This window comes from Protopterus annectens, chromosome 6.part0, assembly GCF_019279795.1.
Source record: "Protopterus annectens isolate FY-2018-M chromosome 6.part0, PAN1.0, whole genome shotgun sequence".
Lineage (NCBI taxonomy): Eukaryota > Metazoa > Chordata > Ceratodontiformes > Protopteridae > Protopterus > Protopterus annectens.
The window spans coordinates 1,929,850,613-1,929,872,752 of NC_056737.1; the positions used below are offsets into that span (position 1 = coordinate 1,929,850,613).

The window sequence follows — 22,140 nt, forward strand, 5'->3', positions numbered from 1 at the left end:
GGCCTAGGAGTGGGCACTGGGAGGCCTAGGCTGATTTAATATGGGGGTTTGCTTTCTTGTGTATGGCCTTAGGTTTTGGCCGAGGGCTGACCTCCACACTAGTACCTGGATGAACTGGCTCCCATGAACGGCAAGCTGATGCAATCTCCTGACAAAGCGAATAGTGGTTGTCGGATGTCAGAGCCTACCAAGTGGTTCCAGAGCCAACCAACATGCTAAATCCTTCCTTCGGCTTGTAAGGAAATAGCAGGACCCAGAGGCATATTTGAGTCCGAACAAGTCTTGATAGGGGCCTGTGCCACCACCTTAGATGTTAAAGGGAGCTGCAAAAGAGCCTCACCTTCTTCAGCAACTGAAAGCCTAGGAGGACTAGACGACAGCGGGCAAGCATCGTCTGAAGTGCTTTTCCTTTTTCTGCCTAGGGAGATCTACATCAGCTAGACTGGTGGACTACATAGTAGGTGAAAGCCCTGAAAAGTCAGTTAAATGTTTAGCTAGAATCTCAGCTCTAAGCTTGTTACTTCTGCTATTGGGCACAAAACCGACAGTTGCGAACATCACGTTCCAGCCCCAAACAAGTGACACAAAAGGAATCAAGTCCATGTGTGGTATCTGTTTGCCACATGGAAGACTGTTACTAACTTTCTCTGACATTAGTCAAATACATGAAAAGTTCTCCAACAGGGTACTTAGCTTTAGACGCCTTCATTCTCTGGTGCGGATGATCGATGTACTGACTGCACTCTGCTTCTGGCTCCGATGGCAAGAAAGAACCGAGGTAATGGTGACAAGTGGCTTCCTTTTACACTCAAACACAGTGACATCAGATAGGGAATGCACCGGCTTCAGGAGGGGGGGGGGGGGTAGTCTCTGACTGGATGGACAAAGGCTTCCACTGAGAAAAATCCCATAAGTTAAAATTGCAACAGTGAAACATGAAGAACATCAGTGCATAATTATGGGTAATTTGGAAATCTACTGGCTCACCCAAGAGCTGGCTTCAGGATGTGTGAGGAAACTGGAGTACCTAACAAAAGCCAACATGCAAACAGGGAGGACATAACTCTGCAGAGAAGTCACCCCAGCTTGGAACTGAAACATGCCATTTGTGCCAGTTTTTTCTCAAAACTGAAAAGAGAAGGACTATTAGGTTAAGAACTTCTTGAAAACAACAAGTTAGCCAACATAACAGGTGATCTCTCAGATGTCCCCTTGGACTTGTGATGGGAACAACATTTGGGTCATCTCTTCTGAAAACTCAAGTCCCGATGACTGGACGTGCGCTCGTGTGTGTGTGTGTGTGTGTGTGTGTGTGTGTGTGTGTGTGTGTGTGTGTGTGTATATGAGGGAATGGACATTTCTGGCCCATGCAGTTTAGCAAAGGGTTAAGGTTATAGACTAGTAATGAGCTGCATCCTAAAGTCCTTGATTTGTCAGTCTCTACGTGTGAACTGAGCAGTTATGAACAAATCACTTATCTGAATGGTAATACTTCATTACCAAATAAAAAATTGTCCTACTTCACTGTTCACCGTTTGTTCTACAAAGAAAACATAAAACAAGAATATAAGCGGACAGGTCTACATTAAGAAAAATGCTGCTGCAATCTTTTAGATACATTCAAAATAACCAAGCCCAACTGAGGTGGGTGAAAAGTAGCCACTGCAGAAACAACAAACATTTGAGTACTTGTACATCTGCTGCCTCATACTTCAAGGACAGCGCCACCTTCCAAAGCAGTTAATCTCACCAGAGTTACTTTTCTCATTATATCACCCAGGTACAGTTTAGTGTCCAGAAACCCTTCAGAATCTCAGTTGCTTCATTTTCCATTATTCTTAACACAGGTAGTGAAGGTCTCATTTTTTTTTCTTACTCTGATCATGTGTTCTTCCTGAAAGAATGTTTTTCAGTTAGTATGAAAGAGATGACTGCACCCTTTCTGTAGTGGTCACTATGAAACACTGCCTAGAATTTTACACTCTGACCTTGCAGAGAAATATGTAAAATGCTGAAGTAAACTGCAGGTGAAGTGGAACTTTTTTCCACATTCATCTGCTAGAGGAATCATTGTATGAAGAGTAGGAAAAGCACACTTTTGCAAGGCATCCTCCATAATCATGGTTGCAGGTGGTGCATTCATTTTGGATTAAAGTTAAAGTTAGATGTGCACCTTCAGTCTTTTGTCTTCAGGTGCATTTTTTCAGCAGTGTGTGTACAGCTGTAGTCTCAAGCCTAAACCATACAAAAGGCACTCAGACTATCAGCGCAGACTGTGCTTTTATCTCATCTTTTCTAGCATCCAAGAAAAGGAAGTCAGACAGACTGTGGCAACTATAACTTTTACGGCATACTAAAGTAGTCACAGGAAAAAAAAAAGGGGTAGAAAAGCTAAATCTTACACTAAACATTTATTGTGCAGTCAAAAAAATGAAAACTTTAAGTGAACATACTACACAAGATAAAATATTTGTTGAAACCTTCTTCCAAAGTATCAATGAACACTTGTTTGAAAGCTTAAAAACTGAACACTAAACTGTTTAAGTACATATGTTAAATAATATGTAAGCAACTAAAGCTAGATTAACAGCATCATCTCATGGGATAAATCTTATCCTGCAGCAATTGCCCTACTATTCACTCATGTACTGCTACCCTGAGATCTTAATATACTAAAAGGATACTAAAGAGAGTACTCTACAAGACTCACAAGAGTGTGGCTTCCCTAAAGCATCTATTTAAGCAGGACTGCCATAATAAATCCTACTCTGTTTTCAGATTATACTTCAAATTTGTGACAAATGGAAAACCGGGGAAAGCGGTCCCAGTGGCAGCCTCATAACTACTACTCACATATACATATTTGAAAAAGCGCTGCACTGATAACGCTAATCTGATGGCGTATACCTTAATCTGCACAATTCAAGGCTTTGGGATACCTATGGCAGAAACCAAACAGGGGCTGTTTGATTACTGGCTGACCATGCGCTGTGCTTGGCTCTTTAGGTCGCCAGGCTCAAATGCAACACATTAATAACTGATGCTCTAATGCGAGACTCCTGCATTTTATAATTTAATATCCAGATTGCTACATCACAGGAATTTCTTCTTTCCAGAAGATACAGGGATCATGAAGTTACAAAATTTAAGTAGCAGGGGTGTGGGGGCACAGTCTTCCACATCAAAGGGTGTGCAGGGAGGCAGTCTCCCCTTGCAAAAAAAGGTTCCTATCTAATTTTGCCTGTACTTTGTGTTTTATTTTAAGAAATGCTGCTATTGTCATTATGAGTGCTGACAACATAAGGGTTGCATTTCTTACAGTCTTCTGCTAGTGGATCTCTACTTCCCATGTTCACAATGTCAGCTCTGTACACATTAAAGCCTGCAGTTCAGAAATTTTACAACAGCTAGAAAATGAGTCTTCCATTATATGTATCTGAGATGAACAGAAATTACAGACTCAAACGAAAATAAAGTTAACTTAATTACAAAATTCAGATCCCACCCAAAAATCACTAGATGTTCATGTTGTCTCCAAATGCATAATGCCTTCCAAAATGAATTAACTGTTAAAGAAGACTCTAAAGTGGGGTTATCACCTGTCCCACTTTGCAAGGGACAGTCTCTCTTTGGGCAGTTGTGTCCTGCAAAAAAGTTAAAAAATGGAAACTCTCCTGATATTTTAGGGCAAAATTATTTCCTATATTTCAAGTACTAGTTGCATAAAACAGTTATTCTGTACCAGAAACACCTAAATGTTATAAGAAACAGAATAAGCCTTTATTTAGGCAAAAAACTGAAGTTCAGTCCTTCGTACTGACAGTTGGAATGTTTCTTCCTGCAAAATCTGACATTTGTACCAAAAATGGCCCACTTCAGGCATTTGAAAAGGTGGCAACCCTACTCTAGATGCCAATATGAAACTCCTACTGTGAGAATGAGCAAATGGACATTATTTCCTAGAGACTGGTGATCACTGGAAAGCCTCACAACTGCTTCATAGCAGCCAGTTTGGGATTTGTGCCATTTTGCTCCTGGTGAGAGAAACAGCAGAGGGTCATTGATTCCAGACTCTCTCTGATTGGACAGAGTTGTGTCTGTGCGAGACCCTTCTGATTGGTCTGGTTACTATTTAAGGCACTTACTAGGAAAAGGCTACAAGCCTACAGATTCCTGCATCATCTGGGACAAGAATGCTGATAACGAAAGGGCCTGTGGTCTGCTGCTCATCTTGGGATTAGTGCTGCTGTTATGCTTCTGGTGAGAAAAAGAAGCAAAAAGACACAGAATCCTAGTTGTCTGAAGCTACGGTGAAACCAGCACCAGTAGCAGCCAGGTAGTAGCGTATTACGTGAATCCCCTCTATTAAATACTCTTGACAAAACAGATTCTTTCTTTTCAATAAATACTGCTTGATTAGTTACAGTGTAACCTAATTGCACAGTATCTCCCTTAGTAATGTTTGAAAGACATTAACGATAAATTGACTGGTTTTGAAACAGATATTTTAAATCATAAGAAGTTTAAATTATAATGTGATCTTTGGGAATATGAGAGTGGTAGGGCTTTCCAGAAACCAGTCAATCAACACAAATGCCAATCTGGCGTTCACATCCACCTCTCCCTCAAAAGTACAGCTTTGTACCTACCATAAATGTAGATGTTCGAGTGTTCACACTGCTGCAGTCATCACACTTGGGTTATCCTGCCATCAGGCGGTCCCGCAGTCGGCCAGAGTTCCAAAGTCTTGGTCCGGCGTCGGGTTATGTCGCTTCTTCCCTGACGTCAGTGCGCCAGGGGTATATAATATGCATCAGACGCAATTTTCTTCAGTTTTTCTTCCCCCAGATGTCAGGTGCCCCCGAGTGGGTAGGCAATACATATTGCTAATAAAAAATATACATATAAAATAAAAACAATACCTTCAGTTACCAGCAAATACACCCCAAAGGTTGTATAGGGTAGAAGGGTATAGATAAGTCCAGCTAGTTCAGAGGGGATGGAGGGAGGGTAACCTGGACTGCAGCAGTGTGAACACTCGAACATCTACATTTATGGTAGGTACAAAACTGTACTATGTTCATTGTGTTAACACTGCTGCAGTCATCACACCTGGGTTGAATCCCAAAGCTAAGTTTGGGTGGTTGGTCTATAAAGAATTAGGATTGGCTAAGAGTCCCTGCAGAACTGCAGTGGCAAATCATGCTCTGGATTTAGAGTAAAGAGGCAGGTGGTAATGCTTGGTGAAGGTGTGCAATGAACTCCAAGTTGCAGCCTCCAAAATTTCCTTGGTAGGTACTCCTCTGTTGAAGCGGCTGTTGCCCTGGTGGAATGAGGCCTAATGTTATTAGGGACTGATTTTCCATGCTGTGTGTAGCAGTACCGAATTCAGTGTCCTATCCATTTGGATATAGTCTGCTTTGAGATAGCCTTGCCTTGTGATCCTGCAGTATATGCTACGAACAGTTGATCAGTTTTCCTGAAAGCTTTTGTTTTGTCCAAGTAGAAGCGTAGCTGCCTGTGTATGTCCAAAGAATGCAGAAGTTTCTCCCCTTTATTTTGGGGGTTTGGATAAAAAGTAGGCAAATGGATGGTTTGGTTAAAAGCCACACTAGATACCACCTTTGGCATGAAGGTAGGGTTTGTCCTTAAAGATACCCTATCCTGATGAAAAATTATGAAAGGTTCCACTGCCATTAATGCCTGTAGTTCTGAGACTCTTTGTGCTGAAGTTACTGCCAGGAGCAGAGCTGTTTTCCATGATAAAAATTTTAGATTGGCTGTATTGGCTGGCTCAAAAGGTGGTAGGGTCAGTTTTTCCAAAACAAAATTGAGGTCCCAAGTTGGTGTTGGTGCTCAACGGGGTGGTCTTATGTTTTTAGCACCTCTGAGGTACTGCTTTAGCAAGGGATGAGAGAATAAAGGAGGATCCGTGTTGTAATGTGCAGAAATGGCAGAGGCGTGGATCTTAATTGATGAAAAAGATAGGCCTCTGTCCAGCATCTCAGTTAAGTATTGTAAAATCTGAGGAATGTTTGGAACAAGAGGGTCAAGGCTGTGAGCCTGGTTCCAGGCGCAGAATCTCTTCCATTTTTCTGAGTAGGTTTTCCTGGTGCTAGGCCTCCTGGCCTCCAAAATGACATCCATAACAGCTTTAGAGAGAGGTGTTGCCCGTTTGACTAAAGTATCTGCCATGCAGCCAGGTTTAGGGTTTTGAGCTGATCGTGCAGGATCCGATTGTTTTGCGGAGACAGAAGGTGTGGAATTTGGGGCAAAATCCATGGTGGGCCCTGAGCCAAGTTCCTTAAGATAGGGTACCAGTGCTGGCGTGGCCAGTCTGGAGCAATCAGGATCATCTGTGGTTTTTCTTGTCTGGCTTTTAGGAGTACCTTTGAAAGGAGAGGCAGTGGTGGGAAGGCATAGACTTTTAGGTTTTTCCAGCTGAACAGAACAGCATCCACTTTCCATGCTTGTTTGTGATAAGTCCTTGTGTAAAATTGTTGTAGTTGGCAATTCAGAGGGGAGGCAAAAAGATCTATGTCTGGGCACCCCCATTTTTGTGCTATCATGCTGAAGATTTGTGGATTCAATTTCCATTCCTGAGGGTCCATGATATTTCTGCTTAGTTCGTCTGCCAGAGTATTTTTCTTTCCTGGCAGGAATTGTGCTTGCAGGTGAACTTGGTACGTTAGAGCTGTGCTCCACAAGGTCATGGCTTGCCTGCATAGGGGATAAGAATGAGTGCCCCCTTGTTTGTTTACGTACCACATTACTGTGGTGTTGTCTGTCTTTAGTAAATAGTTGTCCTGGGTGTAGAAGTTCCTTGAAAGCTGTTAGGGCATTTTGAACAGCCAACATCTCTTTTTGACTGATGTGAAGATGCATCTGGTCTGTGGTCTACTTGCCCTGAATGCATTTTCCTGCCATGTGTGCTCCCCAGGCGTAATCCAAAGCATCTGTTAGAGTTTGCCTGGCTGTGGGTTGGGTAAAAGGCTGACCCTTGTTTAGGTGACATGCCTGTGCCCACCATCGAAACTCCTGTTGTAGGCAAGGAATCATTGGAATTACTGCTTCTAGACTGTGAGAATGTTGAGTCCAAACACTTTTTAGGTACCATTGTAATTTCCTCATATGCAGTCTGGCATATGGTATTAGTAGTATGCAGGATGCCATGAATCCCAGGGGCCTGCAGAATTTTTCTTGCAGGGAGATGGGAAGTTTTTGCCAGTAGTTGTAAATATTGAGTTAGTTGCATTTCTTTGTCTGGCGTGAGGTAAGACATCTGGGCAGTTGTATTTAAGCTAGCACCCAGGAATGTAACCTGTTGTGAGGGCATTAGTTTTGACTTCTTTTCGTTTACTGTGCACCCTAGAGAAATCAACAACTTTTTCACAAACGCCAGATGCTGTAGAAGAATGTCCTTTGTCTCTGCTTGAATGAGGCAGTTGTCCAGGTATGGATAGATTTGAATTCCTTTTTGTCTGCAAAATGCAATTACTGGTGCCAGGCACTTTGTGAAGACCCTGGGTGCAGTAGATAAGCCAAAGGGCAGTGCAGAGAATTGGTAGTGTATTGTACCAGCTTTGAATCTGAGGTATCTTCTGCAATTTTGTCTGATAGGGACATGCAGGTATGCCTCTTTGAGGTCCAGAGTAACAAGCCAAGCCTTCTTGCCCAGAATGGGTAGAAGCTGCTGTAATGTCAACATTTTGAATTTTGGAATATCCAGGTAAGTATTCAGAACTGAAAGGTCCAGTATAGGCCTCCAGGCTTTGTCCTTTCTGGGGATCAGGAAGAGTCTTGAGTAAAATCCTTGTCCTTGTTCCTGTTGTGGTACTTTTTGTATAGCTCTCATGTCCATGAGGGCTGAATTTGTTTTTGTGCCTCTGCATATTGATTTTGTGGCAGGTCTGGCATTCCTTTTAGCTTTGGTAAAGTAAGAAAGTGGAATCTGTAACCTTGAGACACAATATTCAGGACCCATTTGTCTTGGGTGATTGTTTGCCAGTCTTGAGAAAAAAGTGCTAGTTTCCCCCCTAAGGGGGCTTCCAAAAGGGATGTGCTTGGCGTACGCAAAGGAAAGTCATTGCGACCGTTTCCTGTAAGGTTGAGACTTGTCCTCACCTCCTTTAGGGGTTGAGGTGCCCCACTGTCGTCGTCTGTCTGAGCCTTGGGGGGTTGAGATCTGCCTCTTGGGCGTCGTCTGTATCTGCCTCTCTGTGGCCTGTCTGACATTGGAAAGGACCAATTTTTTGTTGGCCAATTTCTGCTAAACCGAGGTGGCTGTACCTGTAAGAAATGGATTTAGCTTTATCCTCCATTTTCTTTAACACCTCTTCTGCCTTAACACCAAACAAGGTATCATGCTGTAAAGGAGCATCCAATAACTTTGCCATAACATGATCAGGTAAACTCTGTTCTTTTAACAAAGCATGTCTTCGAATAACAGAACCTGTAACTGCGGCTCTACAAGAGACCTCTAAAGCATCAAAATCACATTGCAGAGTATGTTTTCCCACCTGTTCAACTGCATGCAATAAATCCTGCATTTCTTTACAATCAGGAGCTTCTGAGCTAGCAAGCATTTTCTGTTTTAACTGGGCCATTAAATACTGTTGGTACTTAAGCATGTGAAACTGGCAATTTAAAGCTCTTACTGCTAAAGTTGCAGACGTGTATACTTTCTTCCCCCATCTATCCAATGCTCTGGAATTTCTGTCAGAGGGTACTGGATTTTTGCAATGGAAGCCTTAACCCCTTTTAGACCCTGTGAAACAGTTTCTGGATCTGCAGAAGGGTTTTTGTAAAGAAACTTGTGAGAGTCAGGGACTCTATGATACCTATCTGGCTTGGCTGGAGCAGGGGGCAAGAGTCAGGAGATAAGCTGGATTCAGAGAACACATCATCCACAATGTCTAGCACAGGCGGAATAGCCAGGGTCCTGTGTTGAGGCAATAACAGGAAATCCCTGAGCCTTTTCTTGGATTCTGAGTAATCCTGACTTTCCCAATGGAAATGTTACCTCATGGTATGTAAAGTTTCCCCAAAAGAATAATCCTCAGGAGGAGAGGCTGAAGGGATAGATTCCTCAGCATTAGAGTCCTCATAGGGGGGGTAAAGAGTATCCCTGGTCTGAAGAGGAATCAGAGGAAATGGAAACCTGATCCGAGGAGTCATAGTCTGTATCCTGCCTAGGCCTTTTCTCAGGAGGGGGATGTGAACCCCTGATTAGAGTAATGAGGTCTTCGGCCATTTTAAGCATCTGTTTCTTAGGCATGGAGGACTGTCCAGGAGAATGCTGTACTTGTTTCTTTGTCTTTAATGGTACCTTTGTCTTGGCTGCTGTTTTAATGGTAAGTTGTGAATGTCTGACAACACCCTCAGAAGCCGATGCCTGCTCAGCGGCTCCGGACCCATCTGAGGGATTAGTTTCCGTAGGCCCAATACCTTGAGTTTCTAGAGGCCTAGATGTCTCCACGTGGGAGTCGGAAGCGGCCTGTGGCTCTGAAGTAGCGGGTGTCAGGGGCTGCGAAAGCACCTCACTGAGAACCAGCGACTGGCCTAGAAGAGGCTTCGTCGTCGGTTTTGGACCTCGGATGCCTGTCTCTATGTTTTTTCAGTACTGAGGTCATCAGCTGATCCGACGGCATGGTATAATTGAACCTTTGGCCAAAGTAGTGTAAAGCAAAATCAAAACGCCTTTTTATAGTGTGTTTGTTGAATCCAGCACAAAACCGACAACTAGTGAATCAGGGCCTAGGCATGGAATACAGTAAGAGTGGAAGTCTTTATGAGGTATTTGCTTCCCACAAGAAATACAAACAATTAACTTTTTCTGACATCAGTGTGAGGCAAGAAAAAGGTTTCCCCAATGGGTACTTGGCTTTATTGAAGACTTTGGGTCTGAAATTCAACTTTGAAAATCTCAGGAGTCGGCCGACCGGCACTTGCGAACTGCTTCTGCTTCGGGCACCGTGCAGCAAGAAAGACTGAAGAAAATGGCTTCGGATGCATATTATATACCCCCTGGTGCACTGACGTCAGGGAAGAAGCAACAGCAACCGACGCTGGACCATGACTTTGGAACTCTGGCCGACTGCGGGACCGCCTGACGGCAGGATAACCCAAGTGTGATGACTGCAGCAGTGTAACACGATGAACATCAAGGAATGTTATTTTCATGAAAGAGACATTTCGGAGACAACCGGGGACCAAAAGAAAATGTGGCAGGTTGAACTATCAACAGGTCGAACTATCAACAGGGTAAAAAGAACCAAATGGAAATTAATGCACTATTAATGACAGTTAAGATTAGTAATGCAGTTGGTAATTTAATTCTAAACCTTTCTAGTTATATGAGTGATTCACAAATAGCTGTGTTACAGTATGGTTTAAAATGTATTCCCACCATATTGCCGAGGCTTCATATGCTGCAAATTGATATTTTCAATTAGAAAAATGTATTTAAATTATTTTTTTAATAACAAAAGTACTACTGATGGTGATGATTTTAAGGATAATGATTTAAATGATTCTTTTATGATGGATAGTGACTTAGATGAGATTTTTTTTCTTGCACATCAAGTATAGAAAAAGAGACAGAATGTAATGCATACTGCCATTCAGATACAAGCTGCATATCTTAACAGTAATTTCTTGCTTCCTGTTAGGCATGGAGTTCAGAAATTTCATTCAGTGGTGAATTTTGCTGCTGAAATGGCCTTTTCTAAATTTCTTGTAAGAATGCTGGGAGAATTTGCTACAAAATGACTGAAACAGAACGGAAAACTTTGAATACCCTTAGTAAACATGACCTGGTTATAAAACCATCCGACAAAGGCAATAAAATTGTTCTCATGGATTTCTCCTAATATTTGAACATGCGTTACAAATTGTTAAATGATACTACTGTATACCGTGTAGTAGGAAGGACAGAGCATGAACAAGCATTAGTGTCTTTTCAAGATTTACTTAATAAAGGTGTTAGATTAGGCTATTTCTCAAGAAATGATGTGGATAGTAAATTGTGCGTTAATAAATGTGAAATAGGTCAATTTTATTGCCTACATAAAATTCATAAAAGAATGCGTGACCCCCCCAGGTAGGCCTATAGTTGCAGCTTGTATTTTTTTTTTTTTTTTTTACATAATATGGGTATGCTATTGCATAGGCAATTATTGAATGCAATGATAAAGTTACCTTCATATATAAAGGACTCATTAGATTTTCTTAAGATATCTGGTATTAAATGGAATAAGGAGATGTATTGGATTACTATTGATGTCAGTAGCTTGTATACTAATATATGACATGAATTTGGCATAGAAGCTTTGAAAATGTGTTTAGGCGAGAGTCCATTAATGTATTATATTATAGAATTAGATTATTTTACTTTAACTCAATTATTTTGAATTTAATCAAGTAATATATCATCAGATGCAAAATACTGCTACGGAGGCATCCTTTGCCCCCCATGTATGCCAATTTATTTATGGGTATATTTGAAATGCAATATATTTATGATCATGAATTTTTTCAGAAGTTTATTTTAAAGTATTATAGATTTACGGAGGACTTGATCTTTGTCAGGGTGGGTCTGAATGTGTTCAGCAATTTGTAGATGATTTACTTAAGAATAAATATGGTATAAAGTTTGATGGTTTACAATATGGAAATAGTATAGTGTTTTTAGATTTTTTTTGAAGGTTTAGATAATGGGCATGTTAAAACTAAAGTTAATAAAAATTTGGTAATGTGAATCATTTTTGTATATGGTATCAGCTGTCATCCGCCACACACTATAGAGGCATTACCTTATGGTGAATTTCTACGCATTTCGAAATTACGTAGTGATAATAATGAGCTAAAATGTGAGTTAGAACTGCAGATATGTTTTTGGAAAGGGGGTATGATAGACAGCTGATATAAAGAGCTCTATATAGAGTTAGTGAAGAGCAGAATGGGACTAATGGCCAGTTAAGTAGATGTACTGGTACAGGGCTTGATAAGGGAAAAGTGTTTAAAGACAACAATAAGAAAGTTTATGTGGTTACTACTTATAATATTTGAAATAGGCAAGTGGAAGACATTAAATATTATTTTTTTTTATTAAGATATAAAATGTTTGCAGATGTCTTGAATTGTAACCCCGTGTTTTCATACAGAAGAGGCCGCAACATTAGAGATTTTTTAGTCCATAGTAAGTTTAAAATGCCCATAGACAATATGGTTATCCAGCCCAATGATGTTGGCACTTTTCCATGCAACAACTATATTACTTGTAAGTTTATACAAGGACATTTGACAATATTAATGGGATTTTCCTTATACCTACTAACAGATATTATGGTCATACTGAGTGCATTGTGCATTACTTATGAATTAGAATGTTCATGTAAAATGTACTATATAGAAGAAGGCAAGAGGGACTTTTAAATGTAGATTACAGCAGCATGTAAGAGATATTAAAAATGTTAAAATGGAAAGCCCTCTTACTTTGCATTTTAAATTGTGCCATGCTAGGGATCCAACGGGTCTCAGAGCTACAATTTTAGAAAAAGGAAATGGTGGTGAAAGAAGTTTTGACAAAGAAATTGTTATATAAAGAAACTTTATTCATTTTAAAGTTTGCAACCCTGACACTTGTTGGTTTAAACCTAGAATGTAATTGGAAATCTCTTATTTGATGTCATTATTTTTAATTGTTTAATTAAATAAATATGTAGTTAGAGATAGATGGATGTATTATTTAAGTAGCTGAGATTTTACATTTCTTTGCTCCATGAAGGCTTTTAGAGCAGAGGCACTAGAGTATTCTGTGTTTTATTTTAATAAGTTGGTGTCCTGGCCTTGTTGTTGGTTTGATTTATAGTTTATTTAGTTTAACTTGTTTACGATATCTCTATTGGTACTTTATTCCTAAATCTTCAGAGTCTGCTACTGCAGTTTCCCTCAAATACTAGAGTACTAAAGCAAACAACAATCCTCCACCCTCTAGCAACATAACCCAACAGTCTAACCCCCTCCATATGTGGCCAGACTGAAAAGACATTATTAGCAACTGTTTTAAGCTTACAGACTCTGTTAACTACTTCTACCAGTTGATGGTACAGCCTGTGATAGATGTAAATATTTAAGAAACTGAGGCAGTCCTTTCATATCAGCCCATACCTCTGCAACACATCATTAATCACAGCATACTACTACACCAGTTACATATGCTGAATCTGTAAAGACATTTTTAACAAAGCCTTCTAGAAACTCACTGTAAAATATCCGAGCCTCAAGTACACGAGGCAAAACCTACTCCTCCACTCACACACACTGCCAATTCACAGAGCTCACCCAAAGGTCAGCAGAAGCAACAAATATGTAGTACATTAATAGTGATTATATTCCAAAAGTGATTAGACAACAGCAAGCATGATACAGTGATAAGCTTATTATAGGGAGGTTCACACTAAAGAACACAACTGTTAGAAATAATACAGAAATTCTACATCAGACAGCAATGAGGACCTGCTATATTTGTTGAATGTCAGGAGATAAGTAAATCAAACGAAGTCTGCTCTTTAAAGGAGAATTGCATCCATAGACTCAAAAAACATGTTTATTTCATCGTGGTTTTGTGCTTCCTATATTTTAACACCACTCTGGGACAATTTACAGGTTTTTAAATATTTTTATACATAATTTCTGAGTCTGACTACATTGGGTCTGGCATCTTGAAGTAATTCTGATTGTTTAGTCTGCCTCTAGGTATCCCATAATGCAGTGCTTGTCTGTAAAAAAAAATACATCACGCGGGCCACTTTCTTCCTAAAGCTCCTGTCACTACACTGATTTTACATGCATATACTATCTTTCAGTCAGTTAAGTTTTAAGTAACATTTCATGCCATTCAGTGACTACTTAAAACAGTACAAATGCCACAGAAGACTTTCAAAGTGCTTTTTACTGCCGCTTCTTTTTACAATGACTAAACTGCAATCTTATGAAGCCTGAATTTGAACTACTTTGACTCATCTCCCATTCCAATTCACACCTAACTTCCCTAGCTGTCAAAGTGCTAAAGGTAATTTGAGCTGTTACCTACTGTGATTGACAGCTCACAGCAGGAGACTTGACTCATATACTGTTTTCTTGTTCTTGCCTTTACTTTCTGTATGGATAGGGGAAGGACCAGGGAGCTGTGACATCACAACATGGGTGGGTTTTTAGGACAGTAGTGGTGATGTCAGTTTGGGGAGGGAAATGGCCAGAAAACTACCTGTATCCAGTGGCCTTGATGACATCAGTGAATTGGAGACTTTTCCAGGACGGGACAAAAGTTTTTTGAAAGGGAAACAAACAGTACAGTAAGGTACTGTTCTAGTGGAGAGAAACAGTCAATTTAAAATATTTTAAATGCTGTATTGTTTATTCATAGCAGGGACAGTAAATAGAGAGAAAAAAAACAGAGAAGATGAGCATTTAATAACAGAAACCCATTGTTGCCCTTTAAGTGCATTCCACATTCTACCTCCTCCTCATCCCCTCCTTACTCAAACATGCCTCACATCATATGGAATGCCAATCAGAATTTAGCCTTCACCACTCATTCTGGAATCTGCTGCAAGGGTTCACAGAGCTTCATGTGAAAAAAGTACTTTGGGATCCAGAGGAACAGTCAGTCCCTAAATTCTGCTGCTTCTGTCCCTTCTGTTCAGAATAACCCCATTCTCATCTCCTTGACATGACCTTGTGCACAAATGTACCCCCCCACACTGGGTCTCAAGTGAGATGTAGCTCTTCTAGCCTTAAGTTATTTTCCCTCCTCTCCATCTTATGACTCTTTCTGGTAAATTTCCCTGGATTCCTTGTAGGAGCCTGATGTCCTTTTCCATGTATGACCTCCAGAAATGGAAGCAGTACTCAAGAAGTGATTTCACCAAATAGCCCGTATAATGGAAATATTACCCATTACTTCTGGAATTTGTATCCCTGAAAATATACCCGGCATCCTGTCTACTGCTTTCAATACCATCTCACTCAGCTCCTGTAGTTCAAACAAGCAGTGCTCAACATTCCCAAGAACCTTTCCTTGCACTGTTGCTATCAGTTTTGCACTCCAAGGTGATGACACACACACACACACGCGCAGGTTATCGGTCTAGTGCATTACTTTTCACTTACCTGCAGTGAATTTTAACAGCTGTCCTTCAGCCTCCCCCCAACCCGGTTCAACTCAGACAACCCTTCACTAGACTGTTCTCACCATCCACCAATAAATGTACCTATCTTTTGTGTCATTGCCATGGTTATTCTGTTGTTTTTTCCCCTTCAACTACAAATGAGGCAAACATTTTGGAGAGTACTGGACTCAGGACAGACTGTTGCAGTACTACACTGAAAATGTTCTTAATTCTGGACATTGTCCCTCTTACTGCAACTCTCTTCCACCATTCAACCATGCAGCTACCCAGTTTTTGGTTCTACCCTGAAGCCTTCCATTTTTCTTGTCAGCCTCTGTGGGGGACAGAGTCAAAAGTCTTATACTTGCCAAGTTCACCTGTAACTTGGTCACTCAAATGGACCAGATTTGAGAGGCAGCTCTTCCTGGCCATGGACCAATGTTGGTTATATTGGAGACTGCAGTTTTCTTCAAAACTTCTCTCTATGAGTTCTCTGACTCTGTTGTTAAGTTAATAAGCCTAAGGTTCCTCAGAATTGTTCTACCTTTCTATACAAGGATAACACTCACCGTCTTTGAATCCTGGGAAATTTCTGCACTAGCCATTGATATGGTGAAGATCTCTACAGGGGGTGGTGATCAGGTCTGTAACCACAATGGCCTGAATTTTGAGGAATCTGGGAGGCAGCCTGTCTGTTCCTTGTGCTTTACCACCCCAAAGAACAAACACTCATTCTGTGCATGCTGTCCCCACCTCTATCCTGGTGTCTTGTCCACTATTCCTCCCTGCCTCCCAAAATTGCACCTTCCCCCTTCTTTCATTTATGAACAACTGAAATAAAGCATTCATTCAGTATCTCTGTTTTCTCCAGTTTTATGAATTCCCTCCAATCTTTGTAAAGCTTGGTCAGTTCTAATCTCTGCCCCCTTTCTGTCATGTACCTAAAATGTTTTGCTTTTATTTCTGGGTTCCTTCTGCAAAATCCCTTTCAACTTTAGTTGCTGTTGGCTGCTAGTACTCTTGGACTTTAGTTTCCTCTACCTCCTTCCCACCCCCATTTCCACGTTCTGTAGAACATACCTTTTGCTCTAATCTTCCTTGTTCACAGCCTCAATTACTGACCTATTTCCACAGCTTGTCTACTGCCCTCAGTCTAATTCATCCTTGACCACCTCCTCCAGCAGATCATAATCTACTTTTTTTTTACGAGTGCACAGTTGCCTTTGTCTTTTTATTCCAACCCATCACCCCAGTGTTAAAATCACACTGTGGTATGACAACTGTTTGCAAATGGTGTCCATGATACCCTCTGTATTAGTTACGAACACATTTAGAATGCTATTCCCCTCAGGAATAATCCTGCACCAGTTACCAGAATCTCTCATAATTCAAGGATTCAACTCCTACTGCTTCTCCTGGAATTTCTGTCTTCTACTGGCAGATTTGGCTCCCTCATGAGCATTAACTATTATCTCCTACCTCACTCCTTTATTCTGTCTTTCAGTCTCTCATCATCCTGACTTGTATCTGGTGTATAATACACAGTATCAACACCTAAACACTCCGTTTCTTCCTTTACTCTAACTGCCAGGTCAAGTAACAGTTTTTAAATACTGGCTATAACCTTGCACCATTCCTGGTTCTGTATTTTCCCTCTCTAACTTCACCTCAGATGCCCTCCTTCATGCATATTGCTACTTCACCTGCACCTGGAAACATGGTAGCTTGAGACAAAAGAAGATACAGAACCAGATGCTAAGATGACACCTTAGAAGAGTATTTAGAAAGAGAGACCAGTTGTGTAAGATCTTACCATACCAGTAGATGGTCATATAGGTCACAGTTGTACTACTCCTCACGGTATTTATCTACCTAGGATACAGTTCTTCCAGCCATTCTACAAAAGCTTATACACTTTCAGATGTCATACATCCAACCTGCAACCTAAGTATAAGTGCAAAATTCCTCAGAGCTTTTCTGCCCCAGAGAGGAGTCTAGGACTGTAACTCAGAGGACACAGTCATAAGGAGAGAGAGACTGAAATACAAAGGACTCTGCTCCACCTCAGTCAAGAAGGAAAGGAGGTGTGTGTGTGTGTGCGCGCATGTGAGAGAGAGAGAAAGAGAAGGGCAGGGGTTGAGGGTGGTAAGGAGGGTGAACATACTACAACAGTGATCTAATAAACATAGTGCAGTTGTATAAGATCTTGCCGCAATTGTACAAGTTAAATTCCTCACTTTAAGGATGATTCCATAAGTTTTCGGGGGGGGGGGGGCTGCAGCTATCAAGCTGTAGTCCAGCAAGCCTTGAAGAATGGTCCTGTCAAAACTTGCTCTAGCTAAAAAAAGGCATTGATTTTGTAGTGTTTTGTGAAACTGTGGACAAAAAAACAGGTAGTTGCCTCCAGAATGGACAGGAGTATAAGCCTTTGAAAAAGGCTACTGAAGAAGCAGTAGCTCTGGTGGAATGGGCTTTCACTCATCCCTGAAGGGATATGTCAAGAAGAGAGTAACAAAAACAGAAAATCATCTTGAAATGCTCCATTTAGTGACTGGAAGACCAAACTTTTGCCCTTCATCTGTTTTTCTACAAAGAACCTCAGTTGTCTGTTGATACCTGGCAAGTGAAGAATTATTTCCCCTCTAATCTGAAGATAGGGAAAATAAGTCAGGAAGGTGGATGGATTGATTTAACGACACCTACGTAAGCATGTCTCTGTATTATACACATACAGACACACACATGTGAGAACACTACTTTCCATCAAAACAAACTTGTTGACATCTGGTAGAGCTGGTTTTGCTAATACAAAACTGCATTACAGTGGGGATGGGGGAATGACCTTTTACTCCACTGTAGTGCAATCTCTGAGTTGGTATATATAATAAAGCAGGGGATGTTACAGGACATTATATATTATACAGCAAGTCTAAGACTGCCAATTCTTTGGCAATTCTTTTTTTTTTTTTTGAAGACTGGCAATCTCACAGTTTGGTATACTTACATTTGGTTGCGTAGGGGAGGGCTTGCCTTCCACATTTCGGTGCGTGAGAGAGAGGAGGGCTTCCCCTGGCAAAAATCAACATTTGCCATTATCTCGTACTTTTTCTTTTTGTAATTCTGACACTTGGAATTACAACAGGGAGACAGCGCCACTCTACACTCCCTTTAGAAAAGTCACTGCAGTGGCAGTGTTCCTGGTACTAAGAGTTCTGACAGGACCTACAAAAGTTTTACCTTGACAGGAGCAGAAAAAGTGACTATACTGAGAGAGCCACTTAAGAGACCATTTGTTTGAAAAAGTACAGTTTTGTACCTACCATAAATGTAGATGTTCGAAGATCCACATTGCTGCAGTCCTAACACTTGGGTAGTCCGCTGTCCCAGTCGGCCCGAATACCAAAGTATAAGGCTGACGTCGGTCAAGGCGCATTTGTCTGACATCAGGACGTCAGGGTACAAATGCGCATGACCGACGTCATATCCTCAGTCTTTTCTTGCCCCAGATGTCAGAAGACCCTAAAAAGATAAGGCCAAAACCAAAAAACACCAAAACACTCCTGTACCTAATATATGTACAATATATACAAATTTACAAAAATAGAACCTCACCCCACAACCACCCCTAAACACAGAGGGAAGGAGGGAGGAAAATTGGACTGCAGCAATGTGGATCTTGAACATCTACATTTATGGTAGGTACAAAACTGTACTATGTTCTTCATCTCACATTGCTGCAGTCCTAACACTTGGGTAGAATCCCAAAGCAGAGGTAAGGGAGGATGGCTAAACTATAATGAAGCAGGAGCTGCCAAAATGCCCTGCAACACCGCAGTGGCAAAACCAGCCCTGGACTTAGAACAGAGAGGAAGGTGGTAATGCTTGGAGAAAGTATGCACTGAACTCCAAGTAGCTGCCTCCAAAATATCCTTAGTTGCCACCCCCCTTAGAAATGCTGTTGAAGTGGCAGTAGCCCTAGTGGAATGAGGCCTAATCCCAGCTGGAATCTCCTTGCCATGATGGGAGTAACAGAATGCAATGCAAAACCCAATCCACTTGGATATAGTTTGTTTTGACACAGGCTTGCCCTGGGAACTCAAAGCAAAAGAAACAAACAACTGCTGAGACTGCCTAAAATCCCTAGTCCTGCTTAAATAATAACGCAACTGTCTGTGTACATCTAAGGTGTGCAAAATCTTTTCCCTATTTTGGGGATCTGCATAAAAAGTAGGCAAATGAATAGTTTGGTTTAAAGCCACACTAGAAACCACCTTAGGCATAAATGAAGGATTAGTACGTAATGATACCCTATCCTTATGAAAAATCAAAAAGGCTCAACCGCCATAAGGGCCTGCAATTCAGAAACCCTTCTTGCAGAAGTAATGGCCAACAAAAAAGCAGTCTTCCATGACAAGTATTTCAACTCAGCAGTAGCCGAGGCTCAAAAGGTTGTAGAGTAAGTTTCTCCAACACAAAATTGAGGTCCCAAGCAGGAGTAGGAGCTCTACGTGGGGGTCTTATATTCTTTGCCCTCTAAGAAATTGCTTGAACAAAGGATGAGAAAACAATGGTGGGTCACAATCATAGTGAGCTGAAATTGCTGCAGCATGAATCTTAATGGAAGAGAAAGACAAGCCCTTGTCCAATAGCTCAGTAAGATATTGAAGAGCCACACTCAAATTAGGCTCAGAAACATCCAAATCCTTTGCTGCACTCCAAAATAAAAATCTCTTCCATTTTTCTGCATACACCTTACGTGTACTAGGTCTCCTGGCTTCCATAATCACATTCAAAACTTGTTGAGGAAGTTGAGACCTGCTGTGGTTCAAAACAGAATATGCCAGGCTGTTAGATGAAGAGAGTGAAGCTTGACATTGAGTAGATGACCGTCCCTCTGAGACAAAAGGTGTGGCATTAAAGGTAAAGGCCATGGAGGCTTTCTTACCAGATTCCTCAGTAATGGGTACCAGTGTTGCGAGGCCAATCTGGAGCTATCAAAATCATCCTTGGCTTGTCTTGTCTGACCTTTAGGAGTACCTTTGGGAGGAGAGGCAGAGGTGGAAAGGCATACACATGAAGATTTTCCCAACTGAACGAAAGAGCATCCACTTTCCAAGCTGTGTGATGAAACCTTTTGTGCAAAACTTTGGCAGCTGGTGGTTTAGTGGAGAAGCGAACAGATCTATGTCTGGAGTTCCCCATGACACTGTCAATTTTGAAATACATGAAGATCCAGTTTCCACTCGTGGGGATCCATGATTTGCCTGCTTAACACATCTGCTAAGGAGTTCTGTGCTCCTGGCAGAAACCTTGCCTGAAGAGTAAGCTGCAAGCTGAGCAGTCTCCCACAAAATCATTGCTTGCCTGCATAGAGGATAAGAATGTGTTCCCCTTGCTTGTTGATGTACCACATGACAGTTGTGTTGTCTGTTAGAATCAACACCTGCCCTGGAAGAAGTAACTCCTTGAAAGCCATCAATGCAAACTGGACTGCTAACATCTCCTTCATGTTGATATGTAGATGCTGTAGTCTGGCAGGCCACTTGTCTTGTATCCACTTTCCATTCAGATGAGCTCCCCAAGCTATGTCTGAGGCATCTGTCGTCAGAATCTGACTCGCCTCTGGCCGGGTCACAGAGAGTCCCTTGTTTAGGTGACATTCCTGAGCCCACCACAAAAATTCCTTTTGAATGCAAGGTATTATTTGAATGACAGTGTCCAGATCCTGGCAGTGCTGTGTCCATACATTTTTGAGATACCATTGTAGCTTCCTCATATGCAGTTTGGCATTGGGAAGCACCAGAATACAAGATGCCATGAACCCTAATGCTTGAAGGACTGTCCTTGCAGTCAGCACGGACTGATGAGATAGTTGATGGAAGTAAAGGGATAGACTCTTTTGTTTGTCCGGGGTTAAAAAGGCCATCTGAGCTGCTGTATTCAGTCTCACACCCAGAAAGCACATGTCTTGAGAGGGTACTAGACTGGACTTTATTTCGTTCACAGAATACCCCAGGCATCTTAGCACTGCTATCACATATTCCAGATGCTGAAGAAGCTCGTCCTTTTCTTGAGCCAGAATCAGACAGTCGTCCAAGTAAGGATAGATTTGTATTCCTTTTAGCCTGAAAAAAGCTACAACTGGAGCCAGAACTTTGTGAATACTCTGGGCAGTAGATAAGCCAAAGGGCAATGCAGAGAACTGATAATGTGAATTTCCAGCTCGAACGCAGATACTTCCTGCAACTGAGTCTGATAGGCACATGAAGGTAAGCCTCCTTGAGATCTAAAGTTACCATCCAGTGATCCTTGCCCAGCAGAGGTAAAAGCTGTTGTAACGTCAACATTTTGAACTTGGGAATGTCCAAATAAGTGTTGAGGATAGACAAATCTAAAATTGGTCTCCACGTGTTCCCCTTTTTGGTACTAGGAACAGGCGAGAATAAAATCCTAGGCCCCTTTCTGGCACAGGAACCGGCTGAATGGCCCCTATCTGGAGCAACAGAGAAATTTTCTTGTGAGCCTCTTTTCTTTGCATAGGAGGAATGTCTGGCATGCCTTTGAAAAGAGGCAAGGTATGGAAATAAAACCTGTAACCGTGGTGAACGATATCCAATACCCATCTGTCTTGGGTAATAATACTCCAATTTTCTTTGAAAAGTGCCAGCCTTCCTCCCAAAGGTGCTGCCAGACGAGAAGGCTCTGGCAGCTGAAAAGGCAAGTCATTGGGTCTGCTTACGAAAGGACTGACCCCTGCCCTCACCAGAAGACTGGGCAGGCGAACTGCCTGTTCTAGGCCTAAAAGAACCTTGAGTTCTGCCCCTACCACGTCTAGATCTACCCCTAGACTGAGAATCATAAGAAGGATAAGTCCACCCCTTAGTAGGCCAATTTCTACTAAACTTTGGAGGCTGAACCTGCAAAAAATCTTTAACAGTCTGCATAGACTTAGTCTTGTCCTCCATTT

At 41.5% G+C, this 22,140-nt stretch overlaps 1 protein-coding gene across 1 annotated transcript in view; it reads right to left on the reverse strand.

Annotated features, from left to right (window-relative positions):
• Positions 1-22,140, reverse strand: part of USP37 (ubiquitin specific peptidase 37) — a gene marked incomplete in the record, with an annotated part of 1,580,672 nt that overhangs the window by 199,602 nt on the left and 1,358,930 nt on the right.